The sequence below is a fragment of the Schistocerca gregaria genome, chromosome 6 (genome assembly GCF_023897955.1).
Source record: "Schistocerca gregaria isolate iqSchGreg1 chromosome 6, iqSchGreg1.2, whole genome shotgun sequence".
Lineage (NCBI taxonomy): Eukaryota > Metazoa > Arthropoda > Insecta > Orthoptera > Acrididae > Schistocerca > Schistocerca gregaria.
The window spans coordinates 229,524,036-229,545,603 of NC_064925.1; the positions used below are offsets into that span (position 1 = coordinate 229,524,036).

General features: G+C 43.5%; 1 protein-coding gene across 1 annotated transcript in view; it reads left to right on the forward strand.

Annotated features, from left to right (window-relative positions):
- The window catches only part of LOC126278972 (inactive pancreatic lipase-related protein 1), a 216,666-nt gene that overhangs the window by 108,773 nt on the left and 86,325 nt on the right, over nt 1-21,568 (forward strand). The gene's annotated exons all lie outside the window — the stretch shown is intronic.

Here is a 21,568-nt window from a genome sequence, read left to right on the forward strand (position 1 = left end):
CGTGTTCTCAATGGCTTGACGGTTCTTTGTCACAATCCCCACAAGCTGGATCAGTATTATCCCCAGCGTCTCTCAAGCTCGCGACGTCAATTTGTAGGGTAACAACCACCCACACCGTTGTGCATAACAACAAGAATAAGGACAGGTTGCACGGTTGTCGCTCTTTTAAGCATGCCGCCAGGCAGTTAGCAGCCACCTAGCACGTGTCGAAAGACTGTTATTTCTGATTTTACTTTAAAAACGTCAAGCATGTCTTAAATAATTTGCACGCTATCGATTCTGATTCCCGATGCTTACCAAACTTATGGAAAATACTAACACAGTGCATTTGACAGCGTCATTCAGGAGTACCTGCGACGTAATCCCGTTCCTGAGAAACACACGCCATGCTGCTTTAATTGCCGCCAAAGGTGTGCCTACGTTATTTCGGGGTAACTATTGTTCTCTGAGAATGGGGATTGCACGAATTACCTGACAACCAGTCCTCTTGGCTGCCATTTATTGATTTACTACTGTGTCAGAAGTACAAATTATGTAATAAAAAAAAGAAAGAAATCGATCGTTGACATCAGTTTATACACTAGTTGACATGTTATTGGCCACATCGAGTGCATTCAGTGTCGTCCTCATCAGGTCTCTCAGGCTACATGTGGCTAGAGATGATGCACACTGTAGTAGATGGTTGTTAGCCTGCACAGTACTGCACTTGCAAAAACTGACTTCAGAGGAAGGCCCCCTTCTGCAGGTTGATTTTCCATTTAGTGGGACTAGCGCATGGTCGGTTGAGAGCCTTCCATGTTGTCCACTTCTCTGAATGACCAGGAGGGAGCTCATCCGTCGAAACTATGCAGTTCTCCAAATTTTGACGTTTCTCCCGCTACTTTCAGATCCTTGCTGTTGTGTTCTTGTAAGAGCTTCAGTAGTTTATAAGAAGCTCTTTCTTGATTCCAGCCGAAGATGTGCTAGCTGACGGCCATTTAATGTGAGAACTTCCGTACTCATAGCCTTGCTTTTCTCGCATCCGTCTGACGTCAAATGTCAGGACGGAGTATGCCAGCAAGACACTGAAGTTTATCTACGGGTCTAAGTCTTAAACAACTTGTACTAATATCACAGATCACATTAAGCGCCACTTCTACGGTTCTGGAATGACTGTATTTGTAGCACGCCCAACATGCCTATTCGGCACTGGAGTAATAGAGCGTTAGCGCTCTAGTTCTCACCGTATGTGGGTGAACTCTCTATGTGGTACCTGTAGGTTTCCGCGCTATGCTGTTTTTGGCAGACATATTATGTTTAAAGTTCAGCCAGGGTTTCTTGTATGTACGGTTTCTTATATGTACGACCCACAGTCACTCCCAGATATTCTTCCCAGATTATCTGAAGTGTTTTAGCTGCTTGTTTGTTCCTGAGGTGGAATACACAGTTCTGACTTTTCGCGGGATTCCGCATCAGGTGATTTTCATTATAGTAGGATGTGTGTGATGTCCTTAGGTAAGTTAGGTTTAAGTAGTTCTAAGTTCTAGGCGACTGATGACCTCAGATGTTGTCAAGTAGTGCTCAGGGCCATTTGAACCATTTCGACCTTCAGCAATCGTCCAACACTGCTCTAGCCGACTTGATGCCTCATCAGGTATACGTGATAGTAATGATCAAACAAAACAAAGAAAAAGAAGTGCTTATGTAAATGAAGAAGACACCTTCAGAAGAAATGGTAGTGTGTGGAATCTGATAAAGCAGATCAAAAGTAAATTGTAAAAAGTTTCTGTTATGATTTGTAATGACGAAACCATTAAAATGAAAGGTGCATGTGTTTTGATTGTGGAAGCTTTGACGTAGTACTTCGAGAGAGAGCACATTTTTCAGCTGACAGTAAAGAAGTAATTAAAAGTGGTCAGAACAGTGAAAGTCTCATTGATATGAATATGTTTGTTGCAACGTTAACGGTAGAAAGTTAAAAGTTTAATTAGAAGTAAGTAAACTGCCTCAGACTGCAGTTAAACATACTTACTATACCGCGCGTGTGTGTGTGTGTGTGTGAAATCTTATGGGACTTAACTGCTAAGGTCATCAGTTCCTAAGCTTACACACTACTTAACCTAAATTATCCTAAGGACAAACACACACACCCTTGCCCGAGGGAGGACTCGAACCTCCGCCGGGACCAGGTGCACAGTCCATGACTGCAGCGCCCTAGACCGCTCGGTTACTCCCACGCAGCTTTACTATACCGTGACCGATTTAGAGGCTACCATCTTCACAAGCGTAGACACGCTGTGTAATTGTCGGACGAACGAGCCAAACTACAGTCCCGACAGGTTTAAGCGCTGCGGACTAATCGTAAGTGTTGAACAAGTAGACGATTCGCAGAACAGCTTGCCGCGCCCACGGGCCAGCTTTCAGTGCAGGGCTGCCAACTGGCCCACGTTCGCCACGCTGAATACTAATAACGTATACTTCGCTGACGCTAGGCAGTGCACGAAGAATGCCAGCTGTGGATGTTTAGGTCAGGGACTCGCAAAGAGATTTCTCACGTGTGGTGGAGTCACTCACCAGCTCTTCCAGCGGGCTTTATGTAAACGCACTTCTCGTTTTCCGGAGGTGAGTAACTAGTGATGGTGATATTTGGTTTCTGGGGCGCTCAACTGCGCGGCCATCAGCACCCGTACAAAGACCCAGTTTTGACACAGACCAGTTGTTACGCAATGCAATCTAGCCACTGTCACGAATGATGATGATGGGGATGAAATGATGACAACACAAACACCCAGTCCCCGGCCAGACACAATTCCCAACCCTGCCGGGAATCGAATCGGGGACCCAGTGATTCAGGGGAGCAACGCTAGCCACTAGACCAAGAGCTGCGGACTGAGTAACTAGTGATCTCTAGTGTACCTGGGGGTGGAACATGCTTCTCTGTGCTCAGAACCTGACATGTGATTTGTGTTGCTGACTGGTGTCTAGAATAAGGCTCTACTACTTCAGTGTTGCTATTATTTTTAGTTTTCTTGCGTCAAAAGTCCAATATTTTCAGCCCTGACTTTTATTAAATGTATTTATTCACCCCACGATTGAGATTTCGGCCTACTAAGCTATTCCACTTTATAGTTCAACATGTAGTGCGTCAATACATACCGTTCGTTTTAAGAGGACACTGTGTTCGTCTCGGTCATGCTTACAAGTTACATATGTGTAACAAGACATAAGTCTTCATCACGCACGAATGCATGGCTTCATGGCGATACATACTGCCAAAATTTTCTCGAGCTTCCAGCCATGCCGAGTGGTTAAATGTTCGAGAGCTTTCGACCGAGTGCTCTCCGGCCACTGGAACATGATGGCTGTCGTGTGATGCTGCTTTCTCTCTATATAACCACGCTGGCGTCTGTGATGTCACGTGTGTCCATTTAAGTGGCAATATATGGTCATGTTTTCGTTGCGCACCCGCTCAACTTTCCGATGACCGGGTCCCAAACTGCGCTTAGCTGCAGAACGCCATCTTTATTGACGGTGTTGTTAGATATTTTTTGTCTCGGTCGCTTCTTCTACAACGCCAACCCAGAGAGAATTTGCCCATTAAAAAAAGAATAACAAAAACAAGCCCATGTCGGTTTTCCGGAGTATTTTCTGCTACCATTGATTTCTCAGCAGTAGAGGGCAGGGTATAAGAGTCAAACCAAACCGTATACGTTCAGATTTATGTGAGTATCGCTGCCTTTGGTATGCTAACGCAAACATTTTCTGTGATTGGTGCATCTTGGAGCAGTATTTTTAAATGAAACATTACTTGATAAGCGGTAGGTAAATAACTATTCTCATTAATCATATACTACTGTGTATTTCAGTATTTGTAAGATGCAAGATCCACATAATGTGAATGCTAACTAGCATAACATAGTTTGCTCAGTTTTGCACAGTTAGGAAAACCAGGTACACCAGGTGGTACAAAACCGGGCCATCCTGGGTTTGTCACGTGTCAAAAAGAGAGAGAGAGAGAGAGGGGGGGGGGGGGGGGGGGAGATAGAGAAAACCGAGAAACCCAGAAGACCAAGTATCAGAGGCTTAGATGTTTCAAGATCGTGCCGCTGAAGCCAGAGTGCTCCAAGAAAATGTTTCTCAGTCGTCTGCAACCGAAAATTTCCTGAACGACAGTATTGTTTGTTGTTCCGGCGACTCCGTAAAAGCCATCGGGCTTATTGCTTAGGCTGCTGGAACATTTCGTACGCTATCGTCGTTCTGTGTGTCACCGAAGCTCTTAAGTTGGTTCCTTCAACAGTTGACTGGGAAAAAAAATTCAAAGAAAAATCACCAGCAAGGAGAAGGGCACACAAGGAAGATGTGGAATCTGAAGAAACGGCCAGGAAAGTGAAAGAAGAAAGGAAAGAAACTCAAAAAGGTAACTGTTTATTGGAAAGAACCAAATAGGCCAAGGCGTAAGAAGGCGATGAAGCAGAAAATGACCGTTGGAAAGACTACACAGCCTCAAAAAAAAAAAAAAAAAAAAAAAAAAAAAAAAAAAAAAAAAAAAGAGTCATTCTAGGTATATATTTAGCGGGCTATATTCAGACTCAGCGTCGTAAAAGTGTTAGATCCAGTGTGTATGTTGTCGTGGCTGGGTTCGTGGAAAATGTTCCAGTTCTGTGGAAGAAGAAGGCTACTCCGTGTGAGATTTCTGTTTTTAATAATGGGTATTTTTTATATTAGGAACAATTATTGAACTACAATAGTGTAATTGTTGTGCCTAGGATTTCTGCATACTCGAATGGCTAGACAAACAATCCAACAACTCGTATTAATCACTTTCATTACAACAAGACAAGTACTTAACTTTAACGGATGTGTCGCAAACAAAGAGTGACATACAAAATAAACAGTCTTTTTCAGAATAGACAGACACAAGTCTTTGTTGCGTAGAGATTACCAATGATAGAGGCTACGATGTGTCGGGTAACGAAGTGGCTAATGTTGAAAATGCTATCGCGGTGAGCTGCCACTAGTCTGGAGCGGTGCTTATGTCCTGTTCACTGCTGTTCCGGTGCTGTCGTGTTGTCGTCCTGGAGGGAGGCTGATCAGTGTGCGATTGGCTGACCTATTCTCACAGCCGTCCCTCCGCTGTCGTTCCCGTCTGGCATGCCGGCGTTGACTTTACACCGTAATTGAAAATTTGAAGTTGTTTGTTAAAAACCAGTTTTGGTAATTCATGCAGATATATGGTATACGTTGATAGTACAGGGCGTTTCAAAAATGACCGGTATATTTGAAACGGCAATAAAAACTAAACAAGCAGCGATAGAAATACACCGTTTGTTGCAATATGCTTGGGACAACAGTACATTTTCAGGCGGACAAACTTTCGAAATTACAGTAGTTACAATTTTCAACAACAGATGGCGCTGCAAGTGATGTGAAAAATATAGAAGACAACGTAGTGGGTGCGCCATTCTGTATGTCGTCTTTCTGCTGTAAGCGTGTGCTGTTCAAAACGTGCAAGTGTGCTGTGGACAACATGGTTTATTCCTTAGAACAAAGGATTTTCCAGGTGTTGGAATTCCATCGCCTAGAAGACAGTGTTGTTGCAACAAGACGAAGTTTTCAACGGAGGTTTAACGTAACCAAAGGACCGAAAAGCGATACAAGAAAGGATCTGTTTGAAAAATTTCAACGGACTGGGAACGTGACGAATGAACGTGCTGGAAAGGTAGGGCGACCGCGTACGGCAACTACAGAGGGCAACGCGCAGCTATTGCAGCAGGTGATCCAACAGCAGCCTCAGGTTTCCGTTCGCCGTGTTTCAGCTGCGGTCCAAATGACACCAACGTCCACTTATCGTCTCATGCGCCAGAGTTTCCACCTCTATCCATACAAAATTCAAACGCGGAAACCCCTCAGCGCCGTTACCATTGCTGCACGATAGACATTCGCTAACGATATAGTGCACAGGATTGATGACGGCGATATGCATGTGGGCAGCTTATTTTTACCTGGACAGCTTCGTCAATAAACAGAACTGGCGCATATGGGGAACCGAAAAGCCCCATGTTGCAGTCCCATCGTCCTCAAAGAGTACTGGTTTGGGCCGCCATTTCTTCCAAAGGAATCATTGGCCCATTTTTCAGATCCGAAACGATTACTGCATCACGCTATCTGGACATTCTTCGTGAATTTGTGGCGGTACAAACTGCCTTAGACGACACTGCGAACACCTCGTGGTTTATGCAAGATGGTGCCCGGCCACATCGCACGGCCGACGTCTTTAATTTCCTGAATGAATATTTCGATGATCGTGTGATTGCTTTGTGCTATCCGAAACATACAAGAGGCGGCGTGGATTGGCCTCCCTATTCGCCATACATGAACCCCTATGACTTCTTTCTGTGGGGACACTTGAAAGACCAGGTGTACCGCCAGAATCCAGAAACAATTGAAGAGCTGAAGCAGTACATCTCATCTGCATGTGAAGCCATTCCGCCAGACACGTTGTCAAAGGTTTATGGTAATTTCATTCAGAGACTACGCCATATTATTGCTACGCATGGTGGATATGTGGAAAATATCGTACTATAGAGTTTCCCAGAGCGCAGCGCCATCTGTTGTTGACAATTGTAACTACTGTAATTTCGAAAGTTTGTCTGCCTGAAAATGTACTGTTGTCCCAAGCATATTGCAACAAACGGTGTATTTCTATCGCTGCTCGTTTAGTTTGTATTGCCGTTTCAAATATACCGGTCATTTTTGAAACACCCTGTATATCCAGGGCTTTGTTTATGTTTTCCTTCATTTTTTGCGTTACGAGGAAAGTGTTTTCCGGTTTCAAAGTTTTTTCATTCATTTAAATATCCCATTCTACCCCACGGATGGCGCATAACCGAGATTATTATTTTTAATCTGAGGTGGTTTATATTAAGGAACCTAATGGGTATACAATCTGGACTTGAAGATTAGTCTTTACTAAGTGATTTAAGTTGGCTTCTACCCCGAGTATATCTGTTTGTAAGTTACTCATGGTGGCAGCTATTCTTAATTGAAATTCTGGAATAATTACTTCGCTTTCTTTGGTAATTTTAGAATACTGTGTTAAGTAATCCTACATTAGCGGTACTGTCATCGATAGTATTTCCATTACCATCGCCCAGAAAAGGCATTTATTGTGGCTTGCCGCTAGCATACTTTACATACGATCAGGATCTCTTTGGATTTTCTGCCAGGTTTTTTCGAGACAGTTTCGTTGTGAGACTATATGAGCATTTGCATTGAAGTCCGCGCTAAATTTCAAACTTCTGTAAAACATTGTGAATCTTGCGGGTTTTGCGTTCCTTTCCATTTGGCATGCACTTTTCGTGGTTTCTGCAACTGTGTTCTGACCTGTTTTGTGTGGGATCATCTCCCTCGTTTGTTAATTTATTTGGTATAAAACTGTCAATTACTGTCGATACTATTTCTCTGAATTCAGGCTACATCTGGTTTACATTTACATTGTTTATTTGGAAGGTATGAAGATTATCTCTCAGGATGGCGTCAAGCGAATTTTTATCTCATTTTCTGAATAGGTGTATCTTTCTCGTTAATTTTCGGTGTGTTTGGGACTTACGATATTCAGTATCGCTACCACAGCCCTATGTTCACTAGCCCCTGTGTCCATTTTTTGCTAAGAGTTCAAGTCTGTTTTCACAACATACGGCAGATTTACGTGAGTAAAGTGCATCTTGTTCCCCTCGCACTGGACTCTCCTCACAACTTGCCATGAGCCGGGTTCGGATAAGCGGAGCTCACTTCCTCCAATCCGTGCACCCCCTTGAAAGTTCGGTGAGGGAATGACGAACAAAATGTACACGTTTGGGAAATATCGTCGGTGGCGGCGAAATGTTTTCGGATGGTATGTCGGCTCACCTGATATCCAGCAGTGAACTGCAGAATGATGTGATCCGCTGTTAGAATTCGTGAAGACCGCAAGCGATCCTTGTCATCCACAAGTTTTTCCTCGCGGTAGCTAACTAGCAGCGGTGGCTTTCCCGGGATCGAAGTTCTCACGGTACATCCCAACGTGTTGACGCGGCGATGGCCTAGTACGGTATTCGTCCAACCTCTGAGATACGTAAATGTAGTGTCCCATGAGTCAAGTATCCATGACCAAGTTGCGGTCAAGTAGCTGACCTTTCTGCGCTTGACTTTAGCGTTCAAGATCAGTCCAAGGATTCAAGGTTTTCCAGTCGCGTTTCGCACCGAATACTGTATTTGCCGGGGCGATGGGAGATGTCTCTCTGCTTAACAGAACAACCATCTCAGAGTTGTTTATGTTTATACAGAGTGTGTCAAAAAGATTGATCCGATTTAGAAATTACGTTTTTATTGATGGAAACATAATGGAAAACAGAGACAAATTGCAGAATTAAAAAAAAAAACTTAAAATTTTACTAATGTTATTAGGGATGCTCTATGTGGCCACCAGCAGCTACACGGAAAACACCTAGACGGTAAATAGGTGAATTTAACATAAAAACTATATGTAACACGCCTACGCTGGCAGAAGTCACTGCAGCTTGCCGTGCCCCCCCCCCCCCCTCCTCCCCCCTCACCATCTTCTGTTATATTATTGCTAATTTGGAAAGTAAGCAAATGTACTAATTACCTTAGTTAATGTCTATCAGCCGATTAGTATAAAGATGACCGGGTATGCCCTAAAGACTTTCAGACTAATTTGGTGAGAGAAGTGTGCAACGCATTTGCCTCAAACTGCAATTTCGTTAAGTGAACTGAGAAAAGTTACTAACACAGAAATAGAATTGGTCGCCAGCAGTGTACAGAAATAACTGATCTTTAATAGCATTTAAAAATCTCATAAATATTGCACCAACACTCATAATTACGAACCAACCTTATAAAATGGTTCAAATGGCTCTGAGCACTATGGGACTTAACTTCTGAGGTCATCAGTCCCCTATAACTTAGAACTACTTAAACCTAACTAACCTAAGGACATCACAAACATCCATGCCCCAGGCAGGATTCGAACCTGCGACCGTAGCGATCGCGCCGTTCCAGACTGTAGTGCCTAGAACGGCTCGGCCACCCCGGCCGGTCAACCTTATAAAAATTATCATCAGCGTCCAAGAGTACATATCGTCAGTCATGGAACCCATATATTTTCTTCGCCAGTTACAATTAGCCCACTTATTATATAGGTATATTTAGTAAAAAGAAATACCTAGTCTACACCTCAAATTATCAAACTACAAGTAATTGCATAATTCATTCTTTTATTGCAACCATCGTAATGGTTCCGTAAAGTCTAACAAGTCTACTCGGGCTAGTAAAGCTAGTGTGTAGTGTTATGTCTGCAGTAATAACATTTCCGTTAACAGCCTCTAAATGGCTCTGAGCACTATGGGACTTAACTTCTGAGGTCATCAGTCCCCTATAACTTAGAACTACTTAAACCTAACTAACCTAAGGACATCACACACATCCATGCCCGAGGCAGGATTCGAACCTGCGACCGTAGCAGTCGCACGGTTCCGGACTGCGCGCCTAGAACCGCGAGACCACCGCGGCCGGCTAACAGCCTCTATTCATTGAATTAATCAGTTGCAAAGAATGGCCTTGAACAGGACTGATATAACACCTTACAAAAGTAAATGTTCTTCTTGTCTGTGTTAACTGGACTTTCGTTCATAAGCAATGCACTGGCCTACACACATGTAAAGAAAGGAAGGTAACGTGCCTGTTATCTTCTTTCGTGTACAATTCGACCGTTGTCATGTGCATTGTTTTATTGCCATTATTATTATTATCATTATTATTATGACTATTACTATTAGAGCCAACAGCCTTGCCGCAGTGGTAATACCGGTTACCGCCAGATCATCGAAGTTAAGCGCTGTCGGGCTGGGCTAGCAGTTGGATAGTTATTTTACAAATGCATATGTACATTAGACACAGTTACATTAGGTATACATTCTTTATATTTTTGCAAGAAACTGTTACAGTGGCGGGTGGTATTACACAAGGAATGCTGCCTCCTATCTTATGTTAGCGACAAACAAAGTCGTTACGCGGCTAGATAAAGCAAACATGCAACTCTTGCTTACTTGGCACATAAGACGCCTTGGTTTCTTGTGCAGTACACAGATGGAGCGGTAGCACAGTTTCAGTATTTTAGAGTAGGCGTCTTCGCAATCTATTAGAAGCTCTTTTTCTAATATATGTCATTAGTAAAGGGAGCATGAGAACACTTTTATTCACATATCCCAAAAAGAAAAAAATCGCACGGCGTCGTGTCTGGAGGTCTTGGAGGCAGGCAATCTACGTCAGTGTCTCGGGGTTCCGTGCAACCTACCTGGGCCTGCAGGTGTAGGTTAGTTAGGTTTAAGTAGTTCTAAGTCCTAGGGGACTGATAGCCTCAGATGTTAAGTCCCAAAGCGCTCAGAGCCATTTTGATTTGTTAGACGTCAGAACCACGACAGAGGGCAAATAAACACACAATAACAAGTCAGATACCTTACATGTGAACATCGATATTAATCGGAGGAAGAAGCTATTCAACATAGACACCATGCTAGCATAATTTCTTGTTGGAACTTTACAGTATAAATTATCCTGTCTATGTTGGAGTTTTCTGCTCGAGGACTGGTTTGATGATCTAATGTATCCTGTGCAAGTTGCTTCATCTCTGAATAACTGCTGTATCCTATATCCATTTAAAACGTGCGGAACGATTTGAAGTGGAATGATCATATAAAATTAATTGTTGGTAAGGCGGGTACGAGGTTGAGATTCATTGGGAGAGTCCTTAGAAAATGTAGTCCATAAACAAAGGAGGTGATTACAAAACACTCGTTCGACCTATACTTGAGTATTATTCATCAGTGTGGGATCCGTACCAGATCGGGTTGACGGAGGAGATAGAGAAGATCCAAAGAAGAGCGGCGCGTTTCGTAACAGGGTTTTTTGGTAAGTGTAATAGCGTTACGGAGATGTTTAGCAAACTCAAGTGGCAGACTCTGCAAGAGAGGCGCTCGGCATCGCGGTGTAGCTTGCTCGCCAGGTTTCGAGAAGGTGCGTTTGTGGATGAGGTATCGAATACATTGCTTCCCCCTACTTATACCTCCCGAGGAGATCACGAATGTAAAATTAGAGAGATTCGAGCGCGCACGGAGACTTTCAGACAGTCGTTCTTCCCGCGAACCATACGCGACTGGAACAGAAAAGGGAGGTAATGACAGTGGCACGTAAAGTGCCCTCCACCACACACCGTTGGGTGGCTTGCGGAGTATAAATGTAAATGTAGAAAACTCCTTACAGTAATCAAGCTTTCGTAGTACTTTAAGATTCCCTGTTCTCCAACACATTTCCTTCCGTTACGGAAATTTCGATTCCTTTGTGCCTCAGGATGTGTCCTATTCTTTCTTTTTAATCACATTGTATTATAAATTCGACATAAGAACGACGCAAAAGTTACTCGCAGACATCGGCGCTACGATTCCGCACTTAACAAGTCAGTTGATGTGGCATCCATCGTCCGCACAAGTTATTGAATCTCAATTGAATCGTGTGCTGACACAACACTAATATCCAAAGTAACAGTTGTTTTGTTTACAGTAATACGGCGGTCTTCTTTTACAAGATCTTCCACTGCGGTAATGTTTTCATTCGTCCCTAGGCGGTGTGCTCCTCCCGCGCGGAGGTTCCTCTACAGAAGTTACGCTCCATTTAAAATCACAGACCAGTGCTCCATCTCGGTGTAAGTCGACAATAAGCGGCCATCTTTGTACCGTCAGAGCTTCCTTTTACGTGATGCAACAACAAGCTGTCAGCCACCTATCACGTGTCGAAACACAAGTGTAGCTTCTGCGAACTGCGAAACTGATAGTACACCTTCTAGGAATTTTATTGCCTTTTATCTTTGTCATTTGAATCGCCTTCGTAACATTGATAATCACTGTGGAACATTCATGGTGGTGTATAATCTGCTGCTCTACTGTATAAAGACAAGTCGTTAATTAACGTTATTACTAACAGTCTCGAAAAGTACTTGACCGATTTAATTCAATTTTCCTCACTATGTTGTAATAATAACTCGGGAGGACATAGACTATTTATTTTTAAAACATATGATACATATTTATAGATATGTTATATAAACGGGAAACGCATTACAAGAAATCTCGCCGGCCTGGGTGACCGAGCGGTTCTAGGCGCTACAGTCTGTAACCGCGCCACCGCTACGGTCGCAGGTTCGAATCCTGCCTCGGGCGAGGATGTGTGTGATGTCCTTAGGTTAGCTAGGTTTAAGTAGTTCTGTTCTAGGGGACAGATACCCTCAGATGTGTAGTCCCATAGTGCTCAGAGCTATTTGAAACAAGAAATCTCGATGAATTCTCGACCGATTTACTTCAAACTCGTACACGAGTAATAAACGATCAGATGGGCATATGCTGTTTCTTTTTTAATATATACACTAATGGTAAAAACTACAACACTGAAAAATAACTAAAGTAGGGGAATAAAATTTCGGAAATACATTTATCTAGGTAACATATTTAAGCAATTAATACTACAACAGCACAGATTATGTAAGTGCGAGATAAGCCATTGCACATGTGAAATGTTGGTACCTTAATAACTGCTGTAACCACCAGAATATCCTGTTCAAGCACAGAACGTGCATGCATTGTATTGTATAGGTCCCGGATGTCAGATTGTGATGCGGAGTTCCATGCCTGTTTCACTTGATTGGTCAATACAGGGACGATTAATGCTGTTTATGGATGACGCTGGAGTTGTCGTCCGATGATGTTCCATATGTGCACGATTACAGACAGGTCTCGTGAACGAGCTGGCCAAGACAACATGTCAACATTTTGTACATCATGGTGGGCTACAGCAATGGTTATGTGGACGGGTGTTCTACATCTACATCTACATTCATACTCCGCAAGCCACCCAACGGTGTGTGGCGGAGGGCACTTTACGTGCCACTGTCATTACCTCCCTTTTCTGTTCCAGTCGCGTATGGTTCGCCGGAAGAACGACTGTCTGAAAGCCTCCGTGCGCGCTCGAATCTCTCTAATTTTACATTTGTGATCTCCACGGGAGGTATAAGTAGGGGGAAGCAATATATTCGATACCTCATCCAGAAACGCACCCTCTCGAAACCTGGCGAGCAAGCTGCACCGCGATGCCGAGCACCTCTCTTGCAGAGTCTGCCACTTGAGTTTGCTAAACATCTCCGTAACGCTATCACGGTTACCAAATAACCCTGTGACGAAACGCGCCGCTCTTCTTTGGATCTTCTCTATCTCCTCCGTCAACCCGATCTGGTACGGATCCCACACTGATGAGCAATACTCAAGTATAGGTCGAACGAGTGTTTTGTAAGCCACTCCTTTGTTGATGGACTACATTTTCTAAGGACTCTCCCAATGAATCTCAACATGGTACCCGCCTTACCAACAATTAATTTTATATGATCATTCCATTTCAAATCGTTCCGGACGCATACTCCCAGATATTTAACAGAAGTAACTGCTACCAGTGTTTGTTCCGCTATCATATAATCATACAATAAAGGATCCTTCTTTCTATGTATTCGCAATACATTACATTTGTCTATGTTAAGGGTCAGTTGCCACTCCCTACACCAAGTGCCTATCCGCTGCAGATCTTCCTGCATTTCGCTACAATTTTCAAATTCTGCAACTTCTCTGTATACTACAGCATCATCCGTGATAAGCTGCATGGAACTTCCGACACTATCTACTAGGTCATTTATATATATTGTGAAAAGCAATGGTCCCATAACACTCCCCTGTTCCTGAATCCACGTTGATTCCTACAGAGTAGATTCTGGGTTTCCAAAAACGAAATGATACTCGAGCAAAAAACATGTTCTAAAATTCTACAACAGATCGACGTCAGAGATATAGGTATATAGTTATGCGCATCTCTCGACGACCCTTTTTGAAGACTGGGACTACCTTTGCTCTTTTCCAATCATTTGGAACCTTCCGTTCCTCTAGAGACTTGCGGTACACGGCTGTTAGAAGGGGGGCAAGATCTTTCGCGTACTCTGTGTAGAATCGAATTGGCATTCCCTCAGGTCCAGTGGACTTTCCTCTGTTGAGTGATTTCAGTTGCTTTGCTATTCCTTGGATACTTATTTCGATGTCAGCCATTTTATCATTTGTGGGAGAATTTAAAGAAGGAACTGCAGTGCGGTCTTCCTCTGTGAAACAGCTTTGGAAAAAGGTGTTAAGTATTTCAGCTTTACGCGTGTCATCCTCTGTTTCAAAGCCATCATCATCCCGGAGTGTCTGGATATGCTGTTTCGAGCCACTTACTGATTTAACGTAAGACCATAAGTTCCTAGGATTTTCTGTCAAGTCGGTACATAGAATTTTACTTTCGAATTCACTGAACGCTTCACGCATAGCCCTCCTTACGCTAACTTTGACATCGTTTAGGTTCTGTTTGTCTGAGAGGTTTTGGCTTCCTTTAAACTAGGAGTGAAGCTCTCTTTGCTTCCGCAGTAGTTTCCTAACTTTGTTGTTGAACCACGGTGGGTTTTTCCCGTCCCTCACAGTTTTACTCGGCACGTACCTGTCTAAAACGCATTTTACAATTGCCTTAAACTTTTTCCATAAACACTCAACATTGTCAGTTTCGGAACATAAATTTTCGTTTTGATCTGTTAGATAGTCTGAATTCTGCCTTCTATTACTCTTGCTAAACAGATAAACCTTCCTCCCTTTGTTTATATTCCTATTAACTTCCATATTCAGAAATGCTGCAACGGCCTTATGATCACTGATTCCCTGTTCTGCACTTACAGAGTCGAAAAGTTCGGGTCTGTTTGGTATGAGTAGGTCCAAGATGTTATCTCCACGAGTCGGTTCTCTGTTTAATTGCTCGAGGTAATTGTCGGATAGTACACTCAGTATAATGTCACTCGATGCTCTGTCCCTACCACCCGTCCTAAACATCTGACTATCCCAGTCTATATCTGGTAAATTGAAATCTCCACCTAAGACTATAATATGCTGAGAAAATTTATGTGAAATGTATTCCAAATTTTTTCTCGCAGCTGTTCTGCCTCTAATGCTGCTGAGTCGGGAGGTCGGTAAAAGGAGCCAATTATTACCCTAGCTCGGTTGTTGAGTGTAACCTCCACCCATAATATTTCGCAGAAACTATCCACTTCTCCTTCACTCCAGGATAATCTACTACTAACAGCGACAAAAACGCCACCACCGGTTTCATGCAGTCTATCCTTTCTAAACACCGTCTGTGCCTTTGTAAAAATTTCGGCTGAATTTATCTCTGGCTTCAGCCAGCTTTCTTACCTATAACGATTTCAGCTTCGGTGCTTTCTATCAGCGCTTGAAGTTCCGGTACTTTATCAATGCAGCTTCGTCAGTCCTGACTTTGCCCCGCACCCGTTGAGGCTGTTGCCCTTTCTGTACTTGCCCGAGGCCATCTAACCTAAAAAAAAACCGCCCAGTCCACGCCACACAGCCCCTGCTACCCGTGTAGCCGCTTGCTGCGTGTAGTGGACTCCTGACCTATCCAGCGGAACAGTTGGAAAACAACCCCTGGAACACTGTTCATGAATCACCAGACTGAGGAACAAATCTGCAGTCAGGATGCGTGGAAGAACCACGAGTGTGCTCCTGCTGTCATGCGGAGACGCACCCTAGACCATAACTCCAGGTGTATGTCCGGTGTGTCCAGCACGTAGATAGGTTACTCGAGACCCTCAGCTGGCCTCACTCTGACCAACACATAGCCATCACAGACAAGGAAGGAAGCGGAATCAGCTTTCATCAGAAAACTAAACAGACCTCCATGCTGCCCTCCAGTGAACTCTCGCCTGACATCACTGAAGTCGCAAATGGCGGTGCTTTGGGGTCAGTGGAATGCATTCTTCACGGGATGTCGCTAGAAGCTGTCCTTGAAGAAAAGATGTCTAACAGTTCCTTGCGCCACTGTCGTACCAACCGCTGCTCAGATTGTTGCAGCAGATGTAGCACGATGCGCCAGAGCCATACACCGAATACGATGGCCTTCTCTCTTGGTAGTATCACGTGGTCGTCCGTCTTGCGACCGTACAGTCCCGTGACCACCGCTGCCAGCCATCACGTACAGTAGCTATAATCCTGCCAGTTCTTTTTGCAGTATCACAGAAGAAACATTGCTGGCCGGTGGGGCTGAGCGGTTCTAGGCACTTCAGTCTGGAACCGCGTGACCGCTACGGTCGCAGGTTCCAGTCCTGCCTCGGGCGTGGATGTGTGTGATGTCCTTAAGTTAGTTAGGTTTAAGTAATTTTTAGTTCTAGGGGACTGATGACCTCTCAGATGTTAAGTCCCATAGTGCTCAGAGCCATTTGAACCATTTGAAGAAACATCCAGCTTCTCGTAGCCATATTGCACGACCTAATTCTTACTGAGTGATCTTAATCGTCCTAAACTTGACAATCCTACCCGTTTGCAGATTAAAATTAAGGGAAATATTGTCGTTCAAGCTAACATTCTCAAAAACCTGCAGGTGGGGAAGTCTCTCAAATGCCGTGATCACAACCGATTTACCCACTCGTTGTAATCAATGTAAGTTCCCAATCAAAGTTTCGTTTGCAATAACAACAAAATAAGGCCCAAGTTTAGAGTGCGGAGAGGTGACGGTGGAGGTGTTGGGTGCGCTGGGGAAGAGATCGACAGAGAGAGGAGGAAGAGATGTACAGATAGAGAGTGCGAAAGAGATTAGGATGTATATTCGATTCCTATACATATTCAGCAATGGTGAAGCATTGTCGAGATATAATAACTACACTGCTGGCCATTAAAATTGCTACACCAAGAAGAAATGCAGATGAGAAACGGGTATTCATTGGGAAAATATATTATACTGGAACTGACATGTGATTACATATTCACGCAGTTTGGGTGCATAGATCCTGAGAAATCAGTACCCAGAACAACGACCTCTGGCCGTAATAACGGTCTTGATACGCCTGGGCATTGAGTCAAACAGGGCTTGGATGGCGTGTACAGGTACAGCTGCCCATGCAGCTTCAACACGATACCACACTTCATCAGGAGTAGTGACTGGCGTATTGTGACGAGCCAGTTACTCGGACACCATTGACCAGACGTTTCCAATTGGTGAGACATCTGGAGAATGTGCTGGCCAGGGCAGCAGTCGAACATTTTCTGTATCCAGAAAAGCCCGTACAGGACCTGCAACTTGCGGTCGTGCATAATCCTGCTGAAATGTAGGGTTTCGCAGGGGTCGAATGAAGGGTAGAGTCACGGGTCGTAACACATCTGAAATGTAACGTCCACTGTTCAAAGTGCCGTCAATGCGAACAAGAGGTGACCGAGACGTGTAACCAATGGCACCCCATACCATAACTCCGGGTGACACGGCAGTATGGCGATGACGAATACACGCTTCCAATGTGCGTTCACCGCGTTGCCGCTAAACGCAGATGCGACCATCACGATTCTGTAAACGGAACCTGGATTCATCCGAAAAAATGACGTTTTGCCATTCGTGCAACCAGGTTAGTCGTTGAGTACACCATCACAGGCGCTCCTGTCTGTGATGCAGCGTCAAGGGTACCCATATCCACGGTCTCCTAGCTGGTAGTCCATTTGCTGCAAACGTCGTTGAACTGCATGTGCAGGTGGTTGTTGTCTTGCAAACGTCCCCATCTGCTGACTCAGGGATCGAGACGTAGCTGCCCGATCCGTTACAGCCATACGGATAAGATGCCTGTCATCTCGACTGCTACTGATACGAGGCCGTTGCAATCTAGCACGGCGTTCCGTATTACCCTCCTGAACCGCTTGATTCCATATTCTCCTAACAGTCATTGGATCTCGACCAACGCGAGCAACAATGTCGCGATACGATAAACAGCAATCGCGATATGCTATAATCCGACCTTTATCAAAGTCGGAAACGTGATGGTACGCATTTCTCCACCTTACACGAGGCATCACAAGAGCGTTTCACCAGGCAACGCCGGTCAACTGCTGTTTGTGCATGAGAAATCGGTTGGAAACTTTCCTCATGTCAGCACGTTGTAGGTGTCGCCACCGGCGTCAATCTTGTGTGAATGCTCTGAAAAGCTAGTCATTTGCATATCACAGCATCTTCTTCCTGTCGGTTAAATTTCGCGTCTGTAGCACGTCATCTTTGTGGTGTAGCAAGTTTAATGGCCAGTAGTGCAGTAATTGCAAAACGCAGCTAAAACGCGTATCGCAAATAGGGTGTACATTATCCCAAGCTGGTCTGGCCCTCTACCACTTCAGGACATGATTGAGGATACAATGTATGCCAGTGCGCCGCTCCTTTTGCTACAAATGTCAGTTTGCACCCCGACGGAATGCAGAGTGCCGTTGCAGGAGGTATGGACACCTTCGACGCCATCTAGCTTCCTGACTGCTGTCCGGCCCCTACGCGAGAAGTTCTTCGAGCGGTTCGTTGATGTATAAAACTCCCATTTAGTGCAGAAGTTGTGATCAACCGAAAGGTGATGATCCCAATTACTCCGTCACTGTTTACGTCGTCCGATGATATTTACGGGCACAGAACCCCATCTTGAGTTTCATCAGTACAGCATTTACGATCTCTCAGAATTTGTAGGTATCGGCTTGTCGCATCCTGCATAATATTTCGGACTACTTCTGCCTTATCTGTCGTACAGTGTCGAACAATGCCGGTGGCATTAACATCTGGTATTCTACTTCGCTGAGCTATATAGCGACCAGATGCCGAGGATGATATTTTAGGATGCCATTAGACGCTACAACTTCTAGTCGTGTATGTCATCATCATCTTTATCATCACCATCATCATCATCTTCTTCATCATCATCATCGTCTTCAAGGATTAGGCCTATTGGATTGTTTCGCCTCATAATTTTTCACGCTATCTCTTTAAAGGACTTCCAACATTCCTCTTGCCGGTTGGGTTATATTACCATTCCCGCTTTAGCTATTCTTTCATTAGACACACGTTGGACATGGTCTTTCCAGTGCTTTCGGTATTTTTAGTTATATTTGTAATAGATTTTTGTCTAATATCGGCACTTCTTTTATGGACTAACAATGAATATCCCATTAGAAAGCGGAGCAACTTCATCTCTAATGATTCGACTCGTCGCAATTGATCAGATGCTAGGTTCCAGCATTCGCTACCATACAACAGCAAATGTAAGGCTGTTACGTTATAGAGTTTAATTAGTGTTTCTTCCCGTACATTATGTTTTAATGTACGTTGTATAGTTCTACAGAAATGTCTAAATCTGGGCAAATTTAGCTCTAAATTATCTGACTTGGGAAATTTAAAATTGGCCCCTAGGTATTGAAACTCTCTTACTTGTCAGTTATTTGTCCAGCTAAAACAATTTAGGCTCTTGTGAGTTCCAGTCCTTTAAATGCCATCTCTTTTGTTTATCTGTTGACATTCTCATTCCGTGCTTAGCGACAATTTCATTCAGTTTGCGTACTAAAATGTCAATCCTTTCTTCAGATTCTCCTGTAATAATCTGATAATCGTCATAAAATTAAAATTATCACTTCTTAATGTGTCATTTAATAAAGTCAACCATTTAGGAACGATACTGTCAATGTAAACCTTAAAAAGGGTGTGGGACAGCGGGTAGTTCCGTCTGACTCCTTGACTGTTATCGGTAGGTTCTATCTCATTCCTCACAGTTTGGATCCCTATTTTATTTTCGTACACTGACTAAATTGCCAATTCCCTAAGTGATTCCCATAGCATTTTTCCCTTTACGTTGTCAAACGTTGTCACCTTCGATAAGAACATAGTTGGCAATCTAAATATCCTTCTTCTCTCGGTAACTTGTGGCAAAGTGAAAAGACAATCAAAACATGATCTATCTTTCCGAAAACTCTGTTGCACCTCTGACATACTTACTTCCGCTACTGGTACTAATCTCTTGTTTATAATTTCAGCATACAATTTATAGCAGGAATCTTGTAGACTTTATTCCTCGGTAATTTGCTCATTATGATTTATCACCTTTCTTGTAAATAGGGCATACCAAAGCTTCATTCCATTCGTCTGGTATATGTCTCCTCAGCCAGACAACATTCTTAAAGTCTATGGTTTCCTTGACTGGATGCATATTTAATCAGCTTCGCGTTTATATTAGCAGTGCCTGGATACTTGTTATTTTTTTGTTTTTCTAATCATATTTTGCAACTCTTCCATTCTCATCATAAGTTCAGAGTCGCTGGTATTGTCGTTTATTTATGGTTATTCTTCAGTATCAGTCTACAGACGTTTTAAGTATTTAACTATTCTATTTCTTTGTTTATTCAAGTGCTTCATGAAGGACTTGTACGCTTTGCTTTGTCTTCCATAAATATTACGTTGTATTTCAGTCAAATACCGGTCCTACGTTTCCCGTTTAATTTTTAATATTTCTCTCTGTTTAAATACGGATTTACTTGTATGATACTCTATCCCATTATTCGATGATGACAAAATTTTAGACACGCATCCTTTTTGTCTTTTGCTAATAATATCACTCCAAATCTTTAATTCCCTTTTAGAATATTTCTTTTTCTTCATTCCTAATGCTTCATTATATTGCGTTTCGATAGAAATCTAAAGAGTAACCATAACATCTTTCAGCATGATAATACATAGTCAAGTACGGCGAAGAATGTGTAGGTCTTAATCAAAGAACGATGGCTGCTATGTCTTCCTTGGCCATTAAGTTCACATGACACCTCAGTCATTGAAATTCCTAGTGTACTGCTGCAAACTTCTTCACCATTTCCCTCACGAACCCACTGTTGGTGCAACGCAGTCATAGTGTTTTGTCATATTTATAATCCTTGGGATTAAATCGACTTTAGCTACATGGATCATTTTAGGTGTTGCTGTTTTTCACTGACGTTCTTTTGTACGTAACACAGGCCAATGCTCCAGATGTGGAGAGAGCGGTCTAAGGCGCGTCGCCACGGTTCGCGCGCCTCCCCCCGTCGGAGGTTCGAGTCTTCCCTCAGGCATGCGTGTGTATGTGTTGCATTAGCGCCGGCCGAGTGGCCGAGCGGTTCTAGGCGCTACAGTCTGGAAAAGCGCGACCGGTACGGTGGCAGGTTCGAATCCTGCCTCGGGCATGGATGTGTGTGATGTCCTTAGGTTAGTTAGGTTTAATTAGTTCTAAGTTCTAGGGGACTGATGACCTTAGAAGTTAATTCCCATAGTGCTCAGAGCCATTTGAACCATTTTTTGTTGAATTAGCGTAAGTTAGTTTAAGTTAGATTAAGTAGCCTATTTACAATTTGTACAGAAACCCGATGGCAGTCATAAGCGTCGAGGGACATGAAAGGTAAGCAGTGGTTGGGAAGGGAGTGAGACAGGGTTGTAGTCTCTCCCCGATGTTATTCAATCTGTATATTGAGCAAGCAGTAAAGGAAACAAAAGAAAAATTTGGAGTAGCTATTAAAATCCACGGAGAAGAAATAAAAACTTTGAGGTTCGCCGATGACATCGTAATTCTGTCAGAGACAACAAAGGACTTGGAAGAGCAGTT